This window comes from Gossypium arboreum, chromosome 5, assembly GCF_025698485.1.
Source record: "Gossypium arboreum isolate Shixiya-1 chromosome 5, ASM2569848v2, whole genome shotgun sequence".
Taxonomy (NCBI): Eukaryota; Viridiplantae; Streptophyta; class Magnoliopsida; order Malvales; family Malvaceae; genus Gossypium; species Gossypium arboreum.
Window position 1 is genome coordinate 23,571,929 of NC_069074.1, and position 10,068 is coordinate 23,581,996.

The following is a 10,068-nucleotide window of genomic DNA, read 5'->3' on the forward strand; positions in this document are numbered from 1 at the left end:
ATGAAAAGAAATTGTGAAAATGGAGAAATGAGAAACATTTGGAAATAATTATAGTTTTCTGTAAAATAAAAATGAAAATAGAAAAATGGAATCATTTGGAAATGAATGTGGTTTTCTCCAAAATGAAAATGACCTAAAAATGAATTTATGTTTTTTCAATTAAATAAAGTCCGAAAATGGAAATAAATCATTTGGTTATAGTGAATCATTAAATGTAGAAATATTAAATATATTTTCTCATATATTCTTTTACATTAAAGTTGTCATAGTTTTAACATAATTAGAATTGGGTTGAGAAGATTATTTAATTAGAAAATATTGATATGTTTATTTTAGAAATTAAAAAAATAAATATCGGGTTGAACCTAACTATAAAGTACTAGATTAAAAGTCTAGAAAGTACTTGCAATTAGACCTGAATGGGAGTGGCCCAAAGGCCCCTCATGTTAATTAGGAGGACGACAAACCCTAAATAGACTAGGAGTTTATTTTTCTAGTTGAAATAAACCTCTAAAACTCAATAAGGGTTCTACCTTCTCTTCCTATAAATAGATGGCAACAATAGGACTATTTACACAACTTTAAGATATTGTTATTCTGCCTAAAACTAGTGAGAATTTATTTTTCAACTATTAAATATATTTTTTGGAATAACAATTTCTATCAATTTCTATTTGAGAAGAGATTTTCGTTTTCACACTTAAATAAAGAAAACTATTCCTAGTTCTATATTTTGATTTGAAATCGTTCAAGTCCACACTTGAAGTAGTCCGTGGTACAAGATTAGCAAAGAATGTCGTTCGATTGAAAGTCGGGAACGAAAATGATTCGTCTAGCAAAAAGCGTAGCTGTGAATTCAATTTAAGGTTTATTGCTATAAATATTTCAAACCGACTCGGTTTTTAAATTTTTTATTTTTCAGTATACAAAAAAACCGTTTTCAAATTAGATTTTTTTCCAACAATTTCAAACTTTCCAAACTACTATATATTTTGATTGTAATATTGAACTTTGAAATAAATTTAGTAGAACCAAAAGTAGGTACGAAGGACACCAAAATCAAAGGTGTATGTGGGAGAATTTTAATCGCTCTCTCTCTATTTTTTTTCTCTACCTTATCTTTATAAAAGAGTAAGGTTTCCTCCTCTCTTTTTTTTTTCTCACCTGCTAGTAAGGTTGGCCTTTGCGTCGGTTAGAGGTGCTCATGGGTCGGGTTAGGCCCAACAAAAAATTTAGGCCCATTTGCTAGGCCTGACATGAAAAATGGGCCTAAAATTTTACCCAAGCTTAACCCTGATAAAAATGTTAAAACTCGGGCCCGACTCGCTTTTATTAATTTTTATTTTTTAATTTTTATATAATTTTAGAATATATATAATACATCAAAACACCAAAATATTAAAATAAATATTTTCCGACAAATTGAAAATATACTTAAATAACACTAAGATAGATGCAACTTAACAATTAAATGCCTCTAAAATAATAATAAAATTAACAATAAAACAAGTGTTATACAATATCCAAACAATATTAACAAAATAGTAGTAACATAATAGTGAAATTACAGCAAAATAGAGAGAAAACAACAAGAAAATAACAGATTTTTTTGTCCTTTTTTGAATTCGGGTTAGTCTGGGTAAAAAATGTCTTACCTGAGGCCTGACTCATTTTTTAAACGGGCTTTATTTTTTTTTCAAGCCTATTTTTTGACCTATATTTTTGCTCAAGCTCTCACAATTTTCGAGCGGGCCTTTGGGCTGAGTGGCTCAACCTATGAACAGGTCTAGCATCGGTCGCTTTCTTCTCATTAATTTTTGGCATAATATGCTTGAGATTTCACCCCAACTTTTGACTGTTGTGATGAGGGTGGATTGACCCGCTACCACTATGTGGGTCTCCACGCTTTTGTGTGATGCTCTCTATTTTTTCTTTTGTTTATTTTTCTTTTTTCAAGCTTTGCATTCCCTTCATTAAGCCTTTGATCCTCTTGGCGTCATCGTTGCTTGGGCTCTTTCTAAGGCAGAGTTCCAGGTTCTTAGATTTTGTCACATCAAACACTTATGTTAGGTGGTGGGAGCCACTTTATGGCTAAAGGACACAAGTGATGGTTGTAGCCGCCTGACTTCTTGCTTCCTTGGTATCCTATGACATTTCCTTTCTCTCCTCCTCAGGTGACGACAATAGTGGAGTTTTCTAGGGGCTAAGGTTTTAAGCAAAGTTGTTTAAATTGAATTGGATCAGGCCATTCAACCAAATCAAGAACTGACTAGGGTATCAATCCGAAGAAAGGTATTGAACTAGTTGACTTAGGAACCTGTACTAACAAGTTGAATTTGGCAAAATAAAACGGTTAAACTAGATTTTTAATATTTTTATTTTTATAAATTCTCTAATAATTTATTTAACTGAACTAAATGAACCGATCAAACTGATCAAATCAATTGAATTAATGTACTAATAATCTAACCGATTTAACTATCGATCTGATTTTTAAATTATTGTTTAAGATGATGAATGAAGCTAGACTTGGGCTTTTTTGTTTTTTTGGTCCCTTTATTTTTTAAAGTTGTATCTTTTTTAGGTTTTTGGGCTTTATTATACATGTGCTCATTCTATTGATCAATGGTTTATGTTTACCAAAATAAAACCCCCAAAAACAGAGCATTAGCTTGTATTATAGTTGCCTTGGCTCTGTACTCTCATGTTATTTTTATTCAAATTTTAAAAAATTAATAAATTTAGTCATCACCAATTACAAAATGATAAATTTTAATTTTTTAAAACTGTAGTCAGAAATGGTGGTTTGAAGGGGAATGGAAGAAAAGGCAAGATGGGCATGGTTTTAGATTGAAGGCTGCCATGGCAATTGGCAAACAAGTTCAAAATTTGGGCATTAAGGGTGTTTATTTCACCCACCCATTTGCATTCTGACTGTTTTTATGCTTATCCCTATAATTTCTGAATGGATCTCAAACGACTACCTCATAATAAACATGATCCTTCCTTTTTCACAATTTAAACATTGCTCAAAAAGTATATTAAATTTATTTAACCTTTTACTCACATTTTAAAACATTAACATTTAAATCCATTATATTACAAATTATTTGCAAAATTGGCAACAGACACTTCTTTTTCTGACAAATGTCAGACTTCTTCAACCAACACATATGCATTGAATTTGATTAATACTCCATTTTATGCATTAATTGCTCAAATTAAAATTCATAAATGGAAAAATGAAATAATCACAACTAAATCTCCTTTTGGAAAGCTTTTTTTTTTCTTAAAAAAAATAAAAATTTATATGGTGACCATAATTTTCTTAATTGGAAATATTTTAAATAAAGCAAAAAATTCTCTAAGAAAAAAACTTTTAAGTATTAAAGTACCACCAATATGCAATTTCTGCACATAAAAAATTTAGACATTTCTAATTTGCTTTATATTTAATCTACGCCCTTTTATATCCACCGCCTCTTTTGTTGGGATCAACCTGTATAAACAACAAACAAGAAAAATAACGAAAAAATTGAAAAGATCGAACAAAAAAATTTTACGTGGAAAACCCTCAAAGAGGAAAAAACCACAAGCAAAGTTTAACTAAATAAGTAAACAAACGAGCATACAATATGAAGAAAATAACCTAACCGTACAACCTGTTCATTACCCAAAATCCCGAATATAAAGCTCAAAATCTCAAAAAGCAAATCAGTAAATAAAACTCTAAATCTCATAGGACACTCACAAAAGGGATACAAATACTCTTCATAATTACCACGAAACTCTTACCAAAACTCATATGCGACTATATCTTGTTGCCTAAAGAAAAGTTTTTGATGATTGGTATAACAAAATAGGGATATAATGGCCCTTTAAATAAACTAAGATTAAAGTTCTAATCATACTAAAATATCCCTATGATAATTAGAGTCTAACTAGGAGAAGAATTCTTGCTTGAAGTCTAAAACGCGGTTACCAAATAAGAGAACATGTTGTCGCAATGTCCCATTCTCCTCATCACGACGTCGTCCCGAAGAGTCGATGCTCCTTGTCCTGACATCGGGCTTGTTTTTACCCTTCTTCAGTTGCTAGTCAATTGATAAATATAAGGCACACCCCACATCTATACTTTTTTTTTAATTTCTTTTGCAAGCATTTTTGTTTTCTTATCATCTTTCTTATTTTTATTCTCATAATATCAAATTACCTTTTTCAAAAAAAATTGTAATTGGTGAACTTCATATTTATACTTCATACAAATCCTTCCATATTCTCCTTTATTTTTCAAGTTTTAAAATTTAAATTCAATTGTTTTATTTTGTTAAAATTATGGTTATTATAATGCCATTTTAATTAAATGACAATCCATTGAGTATTTTTATTATTTAAAATTATAACATTAACAAAATTAACAAATTAACAACTGAACTTGAATTTTGAAATATAAAAAGTATAAGGACTAAATTTCTTTAAATAAAAATACAGAAACTAAATTATAAATGTAGGAAGAGTAAAATGATGGCATTTTTAACCTTGCTTTTATTCACTAAATGTAATATTTTCCTTTTAACATCTCTCCGTGTTTTCAGTTATATATAAGGAATTTCACCTTTATTACAAAACATATGTTCCTATATTTCACAAATTTCTATTGAAGTCCTCAAATTCAGTTTCCTTTTATTTTATTTTATTTTTTCTATATATACAACCTCAAATCACAATTTCAATTGACCGTAAATGGGCCAATTATAAATCAGTCTTTCTGTGTTTTTACTTCTTTTTAAGGACCGTCGCTTTTTAAATTTACACTTCCAGCCCTCATGTTTTTCAAAATTAGGTTCTTCCGCATTTCACTTTTCCACCCATTTATTACAAAGCAGAAAATGCATTAATGTATCTAATTGTAGTTCCAACGTTAATTTATTAAGAAAAGGGAAAGGTTGCCTAATAGATTGTGTTGATTTTGGTTGAAATTGGTAAAGAAATTAAGCTTTCTTAAGGTTGCAAGTAGATCCGTTTATTCCTGTACAAATGTATTTTTTTTTTCTTTCATAAGTTATAACGTCAATATTATAAATATATTTACACTTCCAGTCCCTTATTTTTTTTTTTGCATGCTTCTATCTAACATGCTAACTATTATTCATTTCTCCATAATTCTTAAACAATTTACACCTAAAAAATTAAGGATACTATTTTTCAAACGGAAACACATTTAATTTTTGAAAATAAATTTCAATTTATCCTCGTATTTTTCTATTTAAATATTTATATTAATTATAGTACATATTTTGATCACATACATCACACGAATTTAAGAAAATTTTTGTCGCTTGACAAATTTCACTGGTAATTGACTTACAATAATTTGAAGAATAATAAAGAATAATGTGATAGTTAAATTAGTTAATTGTGAATTACTAATAAAATTTTGGTGCTTAATAGGTTTAAATAAAATATTATAGGTCCAATTTTGTGAATAAAACTAATAATCTATCATGTTTTCAATAATCAATTCATATGATTTAAAAGTTCTAAAATAAAAATTAAGAGAAAATTTAAAATTTATATAACTTTTTACAGCAATGATTTAAATATGAAAAGATAGTCACAACTTAAATTCTTAATAAATATTTATTTTAAAATTATGAAATTAAAATCTTATTTCAGTTACGTGCTATGCACGTGTTAATCCACTTTATTCAATGCTTGTACTAGGTCTAGGTTCCAGGACAACGAGGCATGGTAGATGGCGGTGGGCGCATGCTGGTTTCGGTGGTGGTTCCATTCCTCACAATCAAAACAGTGCTCATTCCCCAGCTATTATGCCTTTCGAAATGGCAATGCATATACCACACCCCTGAAAACATTATATTATATATAAATATCAATTACTTAATAACTTTGGTAGTTAGAAAGATTTGAGCTCTGTTTTTTTTTTCTAATTGAAAAACTTACCCCTGCAGCAGGACTGTGGACAGTGTTTATAAGTGGCGGATCAACTAGGTTATATGTGCTTGGGTCTGTCTCATTGTTGAAATTTCCGGTACCAATTCCCACCCAATAGAAGCTGAAACCGTGCAAATGAATTGGGTGACTTCCACCAGCCCCCAACCGGGTCGTTTGCAGCACCATCTCTACTGCATCCCCATAATTTACCACAATAGCCCTCGTCCCTTCCCCAGCTACAGTATTGAAATCAGTCAAGTTTCCAGTGAAATTATAGAATACTGGTGGATTAAACGGAAAATCTTGGGTGAAAACACCAGTGATGTTCCTGCAATATTACCAAAACTTTAAGAATTAGCTACAGTATTCAAATTATTTTTCCTTTTCTTTTCTAGCGGTACTAGAATTGCTATATATATACACACACACCTGTAGTATGCTTGGAGAATGTCAATACGTGGGGAAACAAAGCTGACATTGTTCAGACTTGCAGCGAATCTGTCATCTGAAACACATTCTGATGTGTTGCATGGCAAGGTGTTTGTGGCGATTGTAATGTACAGTCGTCTATTGATATCTGTATCCGCCGGTACATTTATGGTCGGGTTTTGGGAGATATTGGTGTACCGAATTTGGTTGATGAAGTTAAGCATAGCATCTGTATCGTTCATTGCGGGCAGCGGTATCAAGGAAGCATTCAATCCACCCTCATTGTTTGTATATTGAAAAACGCCAGTAGTAATGAAGTCACTAGGTTGAGCAGCGGAATCAGAGAAAGGCCTAATAGCCATGTAATATTGGCCGACGTTTTGATCGGCAATGACCAAAACATCCATGGTTTGACCAGGGCTTATCATTATATAGTCTGTGGTGAACATTCGAACGTAGGAGGCATCTTGTGCGACGACAATGAGGGTGTGGTTTGTGATGGTAAAGAATTGCTCTTCGTTCATTGCAGCATTGATTATGCGGAGAAGGTATATATTCTCAGACTCAACTTCCATGAGGAATATTGTATCTGCAACACCCAATGATAGACTCCTAGTGTAAGTAAGGATCCCTAGGCATAGAAATTCGATTCCGGTTTCTGTAATGCGGAGAACGTACCATTGGGGCATCCATATGTGTCTCCTAAATGTCCATTGATAGCATAAGCATCTGCTGTGCGAGGAGCAACACCAGCTGCGAGTGCATCATCGATAATTTGCTTGTAATCCCCATTGTACCACGATTCTGTATATACAGACAAGAATCAAACTAAGATTCATATAATTATACACAAGTAACAGAACCGAAAAATCAAAAGACATACTTACGAAGTATGATTGTTTGATCGGCGTTTGGAGTGGGGAAAGGATAAGTATCGTTCTCAGCTGGTAAAATGATGAAAGCTCCATGGACAGAACCGCGAGTCCAGTCACTGTGTGCATGCCACCACAGGGTTCCTATTTCATCCGATAATATGATTTCATGGGTGAAGTTGGTCCCTGGTTGAATCGGGCACTGCGTTATGAACTCGGGACCGTCGAACCATGGATTCCTTGGTTGTTTCACGCCGTGCCTGCAACATGTTTAATTTATCTTAATCACTAATGAATTCAATTCTTAGGGAAATTATCATTGGAAGAATGAAAGAAAGGTTATAGTTACCAGTGAATGGTGAAGCTATAGTTTCCTTGATTGTGGACATTAACGAAGACAGTGTCACCTTTGTGAACCCGAATCTCAGGCCCCGGTAACTATCGTTTACGACCAGCAATGTCGTTGTGTTGCACAGTTTCGTAAAGTTTGACTCTCGCACCTGCAATAAAAAAACTATGGTTTCACTTATTATATAAAAAAAGGTAATCATTTCGCTGTCCAAGCAGCTGTGATGATTTTGTTGTCTTCATTCTCAGACGCTTAGCCATCATGTTTTTAGGAGTCATATTTTAATAAGAAGTCTAAGATTAATAACTTAAAAAAATTCCAAAATATGTAGACGAAACGACTGTGACAAGTAAGAATATATAAGAAAAGGAACTCACAAAGAACTCATAGTGATGTACATCAGCACTGCAAAGGAGCAAAGTGCTTAGAAATAGAACCCCTACAAACCATGAGACCATATCTCGCTGTAAACCCTTTTTTTTCCTCTCTACCGTGTTCTTAGTTCGCCCCTGAATTTTCTCATCTTTGGGCCATAAAATTCAACCATTTATAGGAAAGGAAGCTCCTGCTCCTTTGGTTTCTTTCTTTGCAACTGTACTTTGTATACATTGACTTGGGGAAAAACAAACGTTCCAAAATATATATTAAAAAAATGGAAAATGGAAATTAACAATAACATCAAGCCACCTGTCCACTACATTTTTGAAACGTTTTTTCAATTTATTTCAAGTTTTTATATCTTATGTTAAACATTAATTTATTTTTAAATTTTGCTTTTTAAAGAAATCCACTGCCATGTAATTCAAAATTCATATTTAATCCGATTATTTTATTAATTTTTATTTTTAAAATTTTATTTAAATTAAGATATGGGTGTTTGCTAACTTGCTAATAGTTTTGGTATTTATTTTTGAACCACTTAGGAAAAATATTTAAACATATTTTTATTATTTAATTATAAATGATATTTTTTTAATACTAGTATATCATGTTATGTGTTGCATGGAATTTTATATGTTTATTTTAATTTATTAAAAATATATATTTATAATATCAAAAATATTTTTTATTTAAATGAGGATTTTTTAATTTTTAAAATAATTTATAAAATAAAATACCATTTTAAAAGTAATAAAAATAAAAATGAAAACAATCTATAATAAAATAGTAAGTAATTAAATAAAAGAATTTAAATCAAGCATAAAGTCAGTATTGAACTAAAATTAATTAAAAATTAAATTAATAGATACATCTATTAAAATAATAAATATATTTGAAACTATATAAGAAAGTACATGATAATAATAAATTGAAAAATAAAAAGAAAATAGTCCAGCATCACTTATATTAATAGTTCATGACAAATATGAACACATTTAATAATGATTATAATATAATTTTTACATTTTGAATTTCTTTTCAAATCAAATAAATCTTGGATAAATAAATAAAAAACATTTTTACTATCAACTTTCAATGATGGTAGAAAAAGATGCATTTTTATTATCAACGTTGATGATTGCTTATGTTTTGAATACTCCTAGATCGGAAGAGAAAGAAAATGAATTTGTTGTTGCAACCCAAAAAAGGTAAAAATGAACAATGTTGATTACATGTGCATAGACCACATATTGAATGATTTATCTGATGGTTTGTTGAATGCCTACTAGAACAAGACCACAATCTAGGAGTTATGGGATAAATCAGAGATAAGATACATGATCGAATATGCTACAAGTAAGAAATTTCTTACAAGTCGTTTCAATAATTATCACGCGATTGATGGTCGTTCTATTATGAAATAATTTCGTGAAATTGAAAAAATATTGAGTTCATTTATGCAATATAACATGACAATAGACATAGTGATTGTTGTATCCTCCATTATAGATAAACTTTCTCCATCTTGGAAAGATTTTAAAAAAGTATGAAACATAAGAAAGATGATATATTTCTTGAGGCTTTTACAAATCATGTTCAAATTGAAGAAAAATATAGAAAGCAATACCAGAACCTAGATTCTGAAAATAATCAAAAATGTTACGGAGGAAGGACAGACTATTAAACCATCCAAGAGAAAGTTTGAACAGATTGTTAGAGCACTTAATTTCAAGAAGCAATAAAGGAGCTCATGCTACCATTATGGTAAGCTGAGACATTTCAAGAATAAATGTCAATTTTTAAAAAATGATATTTCTTCTAAGGTTAACAATACCGAGAAGTTTGTTTCTATGATTTTTGAAATTGATATAATATAAGATGATAATGCATGGTGGATTGATATTGGAACAATCAAACACATGTCCAAGGAAAAAAGGTATGCTCTCAAAGTTCACACAATATGAATATGACAATGACTTGTACATGAGAAATTCTCCCACCACAACAATCAAAGGCAAATGATTTGTTGAACTACGATTCACTTCTGAAAAGGTTTTAACCTTGAATAATGTATATTATGTG

At 30.7% G+C, this 10,068-nt stretch overlaps 1 pseudogene; it reads right to left on the reverse strand.

The window, feature by feature from the left end:
- Positions 1–5,527: 5,527 nt before the first annotated feature.
- LOC108479197 (laccase-14-like) lies at positions 5,528–8,166 on the reverse strand (annotated as a pseudogene).
- Between the last annotated feature and the right edge of the window lie 1,902 nt (positions 8,167–10,068).